This window comes from Hakea prostrata, chromosome 7 (genome assembly GCF_041222555.1).
Source record: "Hakea prostrata isolate BN-2017 chromosome 7, UWA_Hpros_2, whole genome shotgun sequence".
Taxonomy (NCBI): domain Eukaryota; kingdom Viridiplantae; phylum Streptophyta; class Magnoliopsida; order Proteales; family Proteaceae; genus Hakea; species Hakea prostrata.
In genome coordinates this window covers 33,157,457-33,171,932 of record NC_142606.1, presented here as the reverse complement: position 1 = coordinate 33,171,932, position 14,476 = coordinate 33,157,457, and positions in this window count along the sequence as shown.

Below are 14,476 nucleotides of genomic sequence, written 5' to 3'. Positions count from 1 at the left end.
ATTAATCACAACAATTATTGTTAATTGTTCACAAGGAACAGGGGCAACTTATTATATATCCACCCATCTTGATCCCATCCACCTTCATTTATTTCTTGTATGCCCACTCATATAATATATACTTAATTTAGTCCCCTTAATGTCTATGACAACTTATTAATGTTGTTCCTCGTCTCAATCGCCATTTACAATTTGTGGAATCTCTTGCTTGATTCGATGTTTCTTAAAGCAATGGCATCAGTGAACTGGTGGATGCAATCGCTGGTAATTTACATTTTACAATTTGTATAGTTTATATTAATTTTTCTAATTTTTCTTGTTTTCATGCTTTTGCTTTGTTTGCTGATGTTTATACTATTCGTTATGACAAGGATGTTCACCTATTCATATTGGTCCAGCCAACGGATTACCAGTAAGTTAATTAATTGGTTGGAACTCAATCCAAGGTCCGATTCATGGTAAACTCAACTATATGATCAAAATATGATCAATCTTCGAATATAACTGGACTGATCTAAAGAAGTAGACTAAAACTAACGAGTCCGGATCAGCTCCCCCGACGGGGAGCACAAACGGTTTCTGTCCACACAAAGCAGTGGGGCCCACGGTGAAAACACTTTTTGGAAAAATACAAAAAAAAATTTTAAATTTTACCCGTGAGCCCCACGTTTTGTGTGGTCAGGAACCCGTCGGGGAGCACTCTGTGCTACCCCGACGGGGTGAGGATCCAGATTCAAAACTAACTTTGCATAACCGTCTTACACGTGTCAAACAAGTATAAGGAAGTAGGCATGATGCTTGCACAAGGAACGACCCTTTCACTCACTCTCACCTTCTCTCTCTCTTGTGACTCACTCACTCTTTGTGCAACATTGCCAACCTAACCAAGATCCTGTTGGTAAGGGCATAGTAATCAATTCCAAACATATAACAAGATCAATAATTATAAGCAATGGAAAAAAGATAAGACAACTAATCTGCAAAAGCAAACTAGAAACACATTTACACATTTACAGATATTTATATCTGATTGACCTATGCATCCTAGAGCTCGACGAGTATACTACCAAAGTGGGGAACAAAGAAACCCAAAAGCTTGAGCTCAAGAATAAAATAGGAATTGTCATTACTACTAACTATAGGCCATCAACCATTGCCCGAATTCCATAGTCCACATACACCAACAAGGATGTGCCTCGCCTGGAAGCTTATCCGGCTGAACTGAAGAAGCAAATGAGTCAAACAGTAACTGGTACATGGAAGTATCGCAGGTCTGTCAGGCAGTGACTCACCATGATTGGCATGGAAAATGATGGCATCTAAAGAGTCTAGCCATCACAAATACTAAGCTCAACCAAGCCCAATGATGAGATAACAAAATATAAACAAGCACATCACAATGCGATAAAATGCCATAATACAACGTCTACATGCCCTAGTGATACGGAAAGATGAGCACCAAACGGGTATAACCCGAAGTCTGTATATTATCATGTTGGTCGGGCTTCACCCGGTCTTAAGAATTGACCCAAACTGGTCATCTCACCAGTTCGGGGGTCAGCAGGCTAAACCCGAATGGGGCTCCACATCTAATCGGGACTTAACCGACCCTGTTGATTAGTGCGTACATCACGCTACACAAATAAAACAGTCACTCTTTTTCGAGAAAGTCAACTCAAACGGCTACCTCGCTGGAACTAATAACCGAAAGGCGAGATCTCCGGACAGGTAACGGCTTCTGTCGGGTCAACTTACCAAATACGTAAAAGGTAACACCCACACTATAAATGTATAGATCTACCCCTCCGGTAGGGAATCCAATACACACTGAGTCTATTCTTGTGTAGCTTTGACACGAGACCTCTCGCTCTTCGTTGTCTGACTTCATCATCGGAGGCGGTTGCCCGGCGCACAAGCCGGCCCGCATCTAACCTTTTTTGCAGGACTCATCGTCCCGGATACGAGAGGTGACTCAGCCGGATCCAGAAGCATAAGTGATCCGCATCAGTTTGGCGCCGTCTGTGGGAACGACAAAGCTTGGAAGCCATGGTGCGACGAGCCAACGGACGTTCCCGACAAGAAAGTACCGGGGATGATCGAGTAATTCCCAAAGAAATGATTGATCCATCAATCCACGAAGAACAAGAGGGACTGCCGGACAACTTGGTTCTGGAAGATCCCAATGAAGAAGGAACATCGCGAGGTCCTCGGGACCAAGCCATTATGGCAGATATGGACGAGATACGAAAAGGCATGCTCGAAATGCAGGGAGTATTGCGCGGTTTGGTGCATCAAATCGGGGTCGAACAAGGACCAAGGCGGAATACTCAGTCGGGAAGGCTCATGAGAGCCTTCAGGACAGTACGAGGAGCCCGACATCCAAGGCGCATCCCGAGAGTAAAAAATACACGGGAACAAAGGGAAACACATCCCGATCGTAGCAAGCGCCAAACCACGCCCAATGGGACAAGGATCAGTGCTTTAGAGCGCATCTCGTTGCCGCCTAAAACAGGATCCTTGCCCCCTAGGAGTCGTCGGGAGGAGGTCGAGGAGATCGTGGATAAGGAAGAAGAAGGGGAAAGCCAACCCCGACCTTCAAAGTCGAGAATTTCGACATCTCGGGCACCATCCCAAAGGAAGGAGGCTACAACTCCTCGTTCGAGGGGGGAACGTGTCGAATCTGATGAGGACGGAGCAAGGCAGAACCGACTGCGAAGGCGAGTAGCCGAGGTCGAACGAAAGTTGGAAGATCGGGATCGGGACGAAGATCTCGATGTGGTAGACCGTGAGCCGTTCTCAGACGAGATCATGAACATGCCTCTCCCTAGAAATTTTATCATGCCAACCTTCACCCCTTTTGAAGGGAAAACAAATCCAAAAGAGCATATCAGTTACTTCAAATCAGTGATGACCGTATTAGGTCGGGAGGATGAATTGCTCTGCAGAACATTCCCAGCGTCACTCAAGGGCCCAGCCATTAAATGGTTCAGCAGTCTACGACCGGCATCAATAAATAATTTCCGGGAGTTGGCCCAGAAATTCATAGCCCGATTCCGCAGTGCGATCGGGAGTAAAAAGACATCCGATAGTCTCTTTGGCATACGACAAGGACGGAATGAATCTATTCGGGATTATCTGAAAAGATTCGACGAGGTTGCCATCGAGATCGAGGAGCTTGATGATCAAGTTGCGTACAGTGCGCTTTGGAGTGGCATCACACACCAAAGACTTCTGGAAGTCCTGTTAACGGACAAGCCAAGAACGTACGGGATGCTGTTACGCAGGTGTCAGAAGCAAGCTAGTGTCTATGAAGTGATAAACGCCCGAGTCAAGGCAGATCGGGACAGAAGGTCAGATCGGGACGTAGACAAACCTTCCCCGAGTGACAAGAGTCAGAGATCAAAAAGTAGATGGAAGCGTGACCAAGAGAAAATGAGCTATACTCCTCTAAACACAAAGCCATCGGAAATCCTGATGAACATTCGGGATAAAAACTCGTTGAAGTGGCCCGGAAAGATACGTGCACCTCCAGAGGATCGGGATATGACAAAATACTGTCGGTTCCACCAAGATTACGGCCATCACACGGATGGCTGTCGGAATCTGAAGTTTGAAATAGAGAAACTGATTCAACAAGGAAAGCTAGGTCAATACGTAAAGCAATCGGGAAAGAACCGAGCCCACTCACCCGCGCCAAAAAAGAGAGGCCGATCTCCAAGTCCGAAGGAGGTTGCCAAAAAGGCGGACAAGGGAAAAGAAAAGGCGGATCGGGAAGAAACGCCTGTGTACGTAATTATGGGAGGACCAACTGTGGAATCAATCAGAAAGGCAAAGCAAAAGGCTCGGTTCGTAGGGGCTGTTCATTTGCCTAAGAAAAGGCAAAATCCGACATGTCCCGAACCAATAACTTTTACGGACGCAGACTTAGATGGTGTCATATCGCCACATGATGACGCGATTATCATCAAAGTTAAAATAGCAAATCGGGAAGTTCACCGAGTTTTGGTGGACACAGGGTCCTCTGTTGATCTTATCTCGTATGATGCCTTCAAAAGATTGAAGTTGGCCGATGATCTGTTGACACCGTCGTCAACACCATTGTATGGTTTCGCAGGATCCTCCACAGTGGCGGAGGGAACGATCCATCTGGATCTCAAAGTCGGGAAGTCACCCCGAGATACCTTGGTTCGGGTAAACTTCATGGTGGTAAGGGAGCTGTCGGCATACAATGTCATCCTAGGACGACCGACACTAAATGCACTTGAAGCAGTCGTGTCTCCCAGACATATGAAGTTAAAATTCCCGACCGAATCAGGAGTCGGGGAATGTTGTTCAGACCAATCGGCTTCCCGCCAGTGCTACACAAGTTACTTGAAGGAAAAACGTAAGCCCGAAAACTCGGGAACGGCCATGAACGTTGAGGTGCGGGACGATCGCGATGAGGAAAGCATGCAACGGGCAGAGCCCGTAGAAAAGTTGGAAAGGATACAGCTAAGTCAATCTCTTCCCGACCGAGGGACGTTTATCGGCTCCGAGCAACCAGAGGATTTCAAGAAAGAGCTTACTCGGTTCTTGTGCGATAATGCAGATATCTTCGCATGGTCGGCAAATGACATGCCCGGGATAGACAAGCGGGTAGCAGAGCACAAACTCTGGATACAGAAGGATGCTACCCCGGTCATCCAAAGACGAAGGAATTTTGCGATAGAAAAACATGAAGCAATCAGGGTCGAGGTGGAAAAATTGGAAAGATCGGGTTTTATAAAACCGATTGAATGCCCAACCTGGCTGGCCAATGTAGTTATGGTCAAGAAGGCGAACGGGAAATGGAGAATGTGTACTGACTACACAGATTTGAACAAAGCCTGCCCGAAGGATTGTTACCCCCTCCCAAGGATTGATCTTCTGATCGATGCCACTGCTGGTCACGAAGTCCTTAGTTTCATGGATGCCTACTCGGGATATAACCAGATTCTGATGAGTCGGGAGGATGAGAAACATACTTCATTTATGACCGATCGGGAAAGTTATTATTACCGAGTGATGCCTTTCGGGTTGAAAAATGCAGGGGCGACTTATCAGAGAGCTATCAATAAAATTTTCCAACAGCAGATCGGGCGGAATATGGAGGTTTACGTAGATGACATGCTCGTAAAGAGTTTGATTCGGGCAAAACATTTGACTGACTTGGAGGAAACGTTCGACGTGCTTAGAACGTACCAAATGCGCCTGAACCCTGAAAAATGTGCTTTTGGGGTTTCCTCGGGAAAGTTCCTTGGGTTCATGGTTTCCCGAAGAGGAATCGAGGCTAACCCAAGAAAGATCAGAGCACTGATCGAGATGGCATCACCCGGGACTATAAAAGAAATCCAGTGTTTGACCGGGAGGGTGGCCGCTTTAAATCGGTTCATATCCCGAGCAGGAGAAAAGTGCAATACTTTCTTCAAAGCTTTGAAAACTACGTCAAGGTCGGGAATGATCTCTTGGACGTCAGAATGCCAACGGGCATTTGATCAGCTTATAGCGTATCTTGGGACACCGCCTGTCTTAGCACGACCCCTGGCCGGGGAAACTCTTACGGTTTACCTTGCCATTTCACCAACGGCGGTCAGTGCAGTGCTGGTCAGAGGAGACATAGTTCAGAACCCGGTCTACTATGTGAGCCATGTGCTTATAGATGCTGAGACCCGGTACCCAGACGTAGATAAGCAAGCGTTGGCACTTGTGGTGGCATCACGGAAACTAAGGCCCTACTTTCAATCACATCCGATAGTGGTCCCGACTAACTTCCCGCTAAAGAAGATACTTCAAAGGCCTGATGTGGCAGGGAGGATGGTCGGGTGGTCCGTAGAGCTTAGCGAGTACCAGATCGAGTTCAGACCAAGGACAGCCATAAAAGCTCATGTGCTAGCCGACTTTGTTGTCGAAAGCACTTTACCACAAGGGGACGACCAAATACCAACGGCTAGAGTATCCGACTTGTGGATTCTGCATGTTGATGGTTCGAGCAATAATTCTGGATCGGGAGCAGGCCTGACCCTCTGTAGTCCCGAGAACTTCACCATTAACTATGCTATAAGGTTCAAATTCCCAGCCTCGAACAATGAAGCAGAATACGAAGCTGTCATAGCAGGCTTACGAGTGGCCCGAGCCCTCAGAGTTCGGGAATTAGAAGTAAGAAGTGATTCTCAACTGATTGTCAATCAAATCAAGGGAGAATATGAAGCAAAGGATGAAAGAATGGCTAGGTACTTGGTCAAAGTTGGACAGTTACAAGCTTTCTTTGATCGGGTAACATACCGACAAATACCCCGAAAAGAAAATGAAAACGCGGACGAACTCTCCCGATTGTCCACGGCAAACTACAAAAACCTGGACCCGACAGTTTACATTGAAGAACTAAGCAGCCCGAGCATTCAGGAGGCAGAAACCTTTGAAGTCAATGAGGAACCAGACTAGACTACACCCCTCATAACATATATTCGGGACGATATTCTCCCGACTGATCCCAAGGAAGCAAAAAGAGTCCGGAATCAGGCAGCCCGGTTCACCATGGTTGAGGACCAGCTGTATAGGAGGTCGTTCACAAATCCCCTCTTGAGATGTGTTGGACCGTCCCGGGCAAGCTATGCCCTAGCTGAAATCCACGAGGGCATCTGTGGTGCACATATGGGCGGAAAGGCGTTGGCACAAAAGGTATTACGGTCGGGCATCTATTGGCCTACAGTGCAAAAGGATGCGATTGAGTATGTCCGCAAATGCGAACGATGCCAGAAACATGCAAACGTCCCGAAGATGCCAGCAGTCCCCATGATGTCTGTCTCAAACCCGACGCCATTTGCGATGTGGGGAATGGACCTTGTCGGGAAACTACCGAAAGCCCCAAAGAATCGGGAGTATATGGTGGTTGCAATAGATTACTTCACAAAATGGGTCGAGGCTGAACCATTATCTTCCGTCACAGAGAAACAGATGGAAAAGTTTTTTGAAGAAAAGATAATATATAGATTCGGGATACCTCGGATCCTGGTGACAGACAATGGCAAACAATTTGAAGGTGCAGGATTCAGGTCCTTCTGTGTGAAATACCATATAGAACATCGATTCGCCTCGGTAGCCTACCCCCAGAGCAATGGGCAGGTAGAAGTCACCAACAGGACACTTCTTGATGGGATCAAGAAAAGGTTGGAGGATAATCGAGCAATGTGGGTTGAGGAACTCCCGAGTGTCCTTTGGTCATACAGAACTACGGTACGAACCCCGACTGGCGAAACTCCTTTTTGTTTAGCCTATGGGACTGAAGCCTTAGCCCCTGTAGAAGTACTAGCCGGGTCATTGCGATATAATGTATTTGATGAAGGCCAGAATGACCAGGGCCTAAGGGAGAACCTAGATCTTTTGCAAGAGGTCCGAACAAAAGCACAACAAAAGAACCTATTGTATCAAAGGAGAGCAGCACAACACTACAACTCTCGGGTCAAAAGCCAAAGATATAGATCGGGAGATCTGGTTTTAAGACGTACCGGGGCTTCAAATCCGAGAAATCAAGGGAAGTTAACTCCAACATGGGAAGGACCGTATTTGGTAGAAAAAGAAACCAGGCCGGGGTCATACCGACTGAAAGATGTGGAGAGTGGAAAACCAATCAATCGTTCATGGAATTCCACCAATTTAAGAAAGTTCTACCAATAACCATTGAAGGCATCGGGTCTGTCCCATTTATGCCTACGTCTTTCATAAGGCCATATCTTTTTAAAAGATACAATAAAACCGGGTTCATCCCATTTACATTTACTCCTTTTTTTTAAGGACTTAACATCTTTTCTTAAAAGATACCAGTCATTCGGGTCCCTCCCGTTTGATTAATTACTCCTTTTTTAAAGGACTTACATCTTTTCTTAAAAGATACCAGTCATTCGGGTCCCTCCCGTTTGATTAATTACTCCTTTTTTAAGGACTTACATCTTTTCTTAAAAGATACCGTTCATTCGGGTCCCTCCCGTTTGATTAATTACTCATTTTTAAGGACTTACATCTTTTCTTAAAAGATACCGTCATTCGGGTCCTCCCGCTTGATTAATTACTCCTTTTTTAAGGACTTACATCTTTTCTTAAAAGATACCAGTCATTCGGGTCCCTCCCGTTTGATTAATTACTCCTTTTTTAAGGACTTACATCTTTTCTCAAAAGATACCAGTCATTCGGGTTCCTCCCGTTTGATTAATTACTCCTTTTTTAAGGACTTACATCTTTTCTTAAAAGATACCAGTCATTCGGGTCCCTCCCGTTTGATTAATTACTCCTTTTTTAAGGACTTACATCTTTTCTTAAAAGATACCGTTCATTCGGGTCCCTCCCGTTTGATTAATTACTCTTTTTTAAGGACTTACATCTTTTCTTAAAAGATACCAGTCATTCGGGTTCCTCCCGTTTGATTAATTACTCCTTTTTTAAAGGACTTACATCTTTTCTTAAAAGATACCAGTCATTCGGGTCACTTCCGTGTGACCCTTCATTTATTCTTGACCTTAAGAAGAAGGCAACGGAAAACGAAGGCAGAATATTTGATTCATTTATAAAAAAGATTACAAAATTCAGGATCGGGAGAGAAAGAGACAATCAAAAGGTAGCGAGTCTTGAAAATCATTAATCAATCTTTACATCCGGAACCTCGGGAAGATCTTCTCTGGTGGCTGCCTCGACCACCCCTTCAAGAGACTCCTGCACGCTTGCAGTGACAACTGGGGAACCTTGACCTTCTCCTTCCACAAGAGTTCTCTCCGAATTATCATCTAGCAAGTTGCTAGCCTCTCCCCGAGCATTTTCTCCCTCATCTTCATCAACCTCTTCCTCTCCTACTTCTTCCTCGGGAGAAGGTTGGGAAAGAGGTTCAATGTAATCCAGTGCATCGGGAAAAGGGAAGAATTCGAGTTCGGGGAGGCCTTCAGGTCGGGGGCGATGGAGCTCATCATAAATCTGAGGGTCCAGGAGCTTCTCTAACTCTAAAGGACGAGGAAGATCTGTCCGCTCCAGAGCCTTTTTGAAAGCAATGCGCATGCCTCTTTTGAAGGCGGGAGTAGCAATAGCCAAAGAGAGATTCTTAAATTCTTGAGTCTGGAAGTAGTCCTCCAGCACACCCCGTCTTGAGGCTTCAGCTCCCGAGGTCTCAAGCTCCTTCAGCTTATCCCTCAGTTGGGCGTTTTCATTCTTCTCTGCCACCAAGAGGGCCTCAGACGCCCTCAGGTCTTCAGTAACCTTCCCGACCTTCTCCTCGAGGTCATTTACTTTCCCTTTATATTTATTTTTACTTTTGGAAAGAACATCCCTCTCCTTTTTCAACTTGGCCGCTTTCTCTTCGGCCTCTTTCAGTTTCTTCTCTGTCTCTTCCTTCTCAGTAATGGCAGCCCGGGCCCGAACGTTTGACTCCCCGTGGAGATGTTTCGGCCAGCGCCAGTTGCTTGGCTTGATCCCGGGCTCTCCGAAGAGACTCGGAAAATATGTGTACTGCTCCAGCAACGTACCTAAAAAAAAAAAATATATATATATATATATATCCCCTAGTTAGATATGAACGGGAATATTGAGTCGGGAATAAAAGAGGAGAAAAATACCTAAATCCTTCTTTGAAAAACTCCCTGTTCGGGAGGTTCTGCAGATACATCTGATCGGCGTCATTCGTGGCCTCGTTGAGCCACGTCTCGGCATATCCCGAGTCACTGAAGACCGTGTTGAAACTGGGATCGCCAATTGAAGAAGGCGCCACCTCCCGGGCTGATTCATCGATACGAACTCTCTTAGGAGGAGGAACAGTCCCGTCAGCTTTCCGTTTCTCAGATCCCGAGGAAGGGATTCTCTTTCGGGGACTCTTCTCAGCCCCAACTGTTACGACGGCTGCAGAAGTCTGGCCCTTCGAGGCAACAACCTTCGTTGATGCAAGGGATGAGGAGGATTTTGCGGGAGTTTTTGTTTTCAAAACTCCCGAGGATGAAGGCTTGGTGTTGGACACATGTTTCCTTCTTTTGGCCTCGTCCATCTTCCCGAGGGCCATCGCCATCAAATCATCCTCAGAGATGTTGTGACTCACTGCAAAGCAAAGAATATATAATCAAGTCAGCACAGAATGAACTCGGGAAAAGCGATAAAAATAAACGCTTACCCGGGGAAAATCCCCATCTCTGAAGTACAGGCTCATACTCCATGGAATAACCATGGACTGCAAACTCGTCATCGTCCACCTGGTTAATGATCCCGACCCATCTTTCTTCGTCGGGATCCAGATCGACTGGACTATTTAACATCTCAATGTCTTCCTTAGACACTTCTTGAAATTGAGTTATGAAAGGTTCGGGAATAGGAGGTTTAAAGAAAAGGAAGAATTCCCTCCACTTCTTGGTGGTGGACGGGAGGGAGTCTTTCAAGATAAAGCTTCCTTGGAAAGACGAAGAAATCCTCTTTGAAAGAAAAAACCAGCCACGCTGGGAGTGCGGATGCAGAGAGTAGAATTGATGAAACATGGAAAAAGTCGGGAACACTCCCACATTATGGCAGAAGATGACGAATCCGATCATGATTCGCCAGCTATTCGGGCTCAAGTTAGATGGGCTGAGCCCGTAATGATCCAAAAAATCAACAAAAATGTAATGCAACGGGAGACGTAGCCCCCCGATGAAGGCATCATAATACAAGGGATAAAATCCCTCGGGAGGACTGTTCACCCTTTGGCTATCAGTCGGGATAATAACCTGATATCCCTCAGGTATACCAAAACTAAACAAAAATCTATCCAGATCTTCGGGAAACAGGGAGCAGAGGTAAAATTCAGGTCCCGAGGTATTCTGGACAAAGTCAATGTGCCAGGGACTTAGGGGCTCTGACTGAAGCAACTCCAAGGCTGCGGAATCAAGCTTCTTACGATCGGGCTTACGGGGAATGGCTCCTCGGAAACCACTGGGACGTTGAAAAGGTGGACGGGGCGGAGCTTTTGATCTAGACACTCGGGATGTAGACGGGACATCTGTCCGAAGGTAAGCTTGGGCAGATGAAGCAGGGGGATCCCGGGAAGTGGCAGTAGACTCAGGCCTCAAGGCGCTCTGGGCGGAAGGAGTAGCGGAATCAGAAGCGGGGGCAATATTTGAATTTGAACTATGAGCGGGACCCTCCCGAGACTCCACGACTCCTCAGCAAGGCGCTGCGGGCGGAAGGAGAGGCGGGCGGGTTCGGGCCCCCCGGCCCCCTGGCCTTCTACTTCGCCCTACCTCGGCCTCTACCTCATTTTCTACTTCGTGCGGGGGTGCGTCGCCGGACCTGCATCTCCCGTTTTTCCTTATCCTTACGGAACATCTCCTGGATCTCAATAAGGAGCCGAGGATCATCGTCCTGAGTGGAACAACTGCGGGACTTAGATTTCTCCTCGTCAAAAGATTGTTCGTGGAGCTCTTTCAGACGATCCCCGGTCATGTTATACTTTTTGGTCTGATCACTATCACCCTCACTAGTATAACCTTCGGCCCGACGACGCCTTTCACGGTAGATGGGAACATGAACTTTATTCTGATACCTAAACCCTCTCAAGCTCACTTTTGGCCTCTTCGGGGCCTTATATTTCCTCGGGGCCATAAGAAAGAAGAAACTTACTGCTTAAAGGCAAGAAAGGCTCGAGAAACTTCAGAAGTCAATTGGGAGCGTTTCTTAGTCGAGAGCAAAGAAAACAGTAGGAAGAAAACGAAAGGGAAGGTCCCTATTTATATTGCCGGAAGAGGCGTTACACTCTTCGATCAAACGGTTACGACCCTTGATGATCAACGGTTACAAAATGGAGACGGTTCGCCTCCCCCGAAGCTCTCATTATGAGCCTACGCCTAGCCGTCTGACGTGTCGATCCCAGGTTGGGCGATGTCCTGGAGGGCAGCCGTTACGAAAAATGGCTGGTCACTTCATTGCAGACATTTAATGCATCCATTAAAGGATACTCCTGGAATCTCCCGAGGAAACCAAATAGAGCTTAAGAAGGATTTTCCCATAAACCGGGATAAGCATCAAGTGTCAATTAAGAACTACATCTTCCCGGGTTATGCAGAGTGGTGCTCGGGATCAGGCACAATTTGCTCCAACCTCCTAGCTATCCCGAACATCGCAAGCAACGATCGGGATAGGGGGCTTATGATACGGAAAGATGAGCACCAAACGGGTATAACCCGAAGTCTGTATATTATCATGTTGGTCGGGCTTCACCCGGTCTTAAGAATTGACCCAAACTGGTCATCTCACCAGTTCGGGGGTCAGCAGGCTAAACCCGAATGGGGCTCCACATCTAATCGGGACTTAACCGACCCTGTTGATTAGTGCGTACATCACGCTACACAAATAAAGCAGTCACTCTTTTTCGAGAAAGTCAACTCAAACGGCTACCTCGCTGGAACTAATAACCGAAAGGCGAGATCTCCGGAACAGTAACGGCTTCTGTCGGGTCAACTTACCAAATACGTAAAAGGTAACACCCACACTATAAATGTATAGATCTACCCCTCCGGTAGGAAATCCAATACACACTGAGTCTATTCTTGTGTAGCTTTGACACGAGACCTCTCGCTCTTCGTTGTCTGACTTCATCATCGGAGGCGGTTGCCCGCGCACAAGCCGGCCCGCATCTAACCTTTTTTGCAGGACTCATCGTCCCGGATACGAGAGGTGACTCAGCCGGATCCAGAAGCATAAGTGATCCGCACCCCCCACCCCCCCCAAAACCCAACCCCCCCCCAACCCCCCCCCCCCCCCTTTCTTTTATGTGTTGTTGCGCCCCCCCCCCCCTCAACACCCCCCCCCCCCCCCCCCCCCCCCCCCCCCCCCCCGCCCCCCCCCCCCCCCCCCCCCCCCCCCCCCCCCCCCCCCCCCCCCCCCCCGGGCGCCCCCCCCCCCCCCCGAAAGACCCCCCCCAACCCCCCCCCCCCCCCCCACAAAAAACAAAACCACCCCCAAAAACAAAAAAAATATATATAAAAATAAAAAGTTAAATCAAAAGTAAGGATCTTAGAAGGATCTCAAAACAAATATCGGAGTGCGGAAGTGATGTCAAATAATCAAAGTAATAGAGTAACAGAGTGTGGAAGTAATTGTAGAAGTTCTAAGAGCTCTCAAAGGTGGTTGATGTGATCTAGCTAGGTTTTTCTATAGATGAGGAGGTCATCGAAGAACACCAACAGGGTACATTGTAACAAGGGTTAAAAAATGCACTCATAATCACCTAAAACATTGACGGGGCATTTGTCAAGCCAAAAGGCATGAGAAAAAACTTGAAATGCCCATTATGCATGGTGAAGGTAATTTTTTGAACAACCTTCGATATGACTCTGATTTCTCATCGTAGTTAAAACATAGGTTTCACAAGGAAAGAGGAAAGCCCATGTTTCATGAGAATAAACAATCTCATTTTGAAATTGATACTCTTCATCTAGACTAAACTCTTACCGAATAAAAAGAAATCTACACATTCAACTTAAAAATTTGTAATAAAATTCAATCTATTTATCACTTTTTAATCACAACAAAAGTTGTTGTTGGAATTTATTAATATGATTAATAAATTAAATGCCCAAGGGCAATATTGGAAACTCACTATTAGGGCGGTTACAAAATAGGGTTATATATTTTAGTAACCACCGCATTAGTGAGTAAGTGTGTGATTCATTCGCACGAGATTTATCTCTGAGAAACGGCGGCTCCATCTCTCTCTCCCTCTCTCTTAGAATCGCAGGCTTGGAAATTTTTTCCTTTCCTCGCTTTTGATCTTCATTCCATTAATCCACGGCATTTGGGTTGTGGATATCATTCCCTTTCCTAGTGATTGTGGAATCGCCCCGGTAGAGCTTTGGTGGTTGAACGAGAACGTGGATCTAGACTTCCACTGCGAATACTTCATAAAAGGGAAAGCGAATCCAGGTAAGGAATCTTTCCCCCGTCAATTAATTGAATTGAACTACTTTTGATATATGGAGTATTACCCACATTGGCGTCAGAGCCATTGGTTCCTACGGTTCTTTGTTCCTCCCCATTGTTTATTTTAATTGTATGGATCCAATGGGAGGATCAAGGGTTTAATACGAAAACCCATGGGAGAATTGATAGGGTTTATGGAAACCCTTATTTTGGTTTGGATCCGAGTGGGAGATCCTTGTGAATTTCCCTAATGAAGATTTGCATGAATTGATAATCCATGATGATAATTTTTTGTTGGATTTTTTTCATGTGTTTTTGGATGATTTTTTGAGTGAAAAAACGTGTTTTACCGTTTTTTGGAAAAATTTCGTTCATGAAAAATCCAGAAAAAACGCCGTTTTCTAGTCACAGAATGCCAGACGGTCATCCGTCTGAGCATAAAAGGCAGACGGCAGTCCGTCTGGGAGATGGATTTTTTTGGATATTGGTCTGTCCAGTTCAGAATGTGTTTCTAACTTACTGGACACCAATGGCCCGACAATCT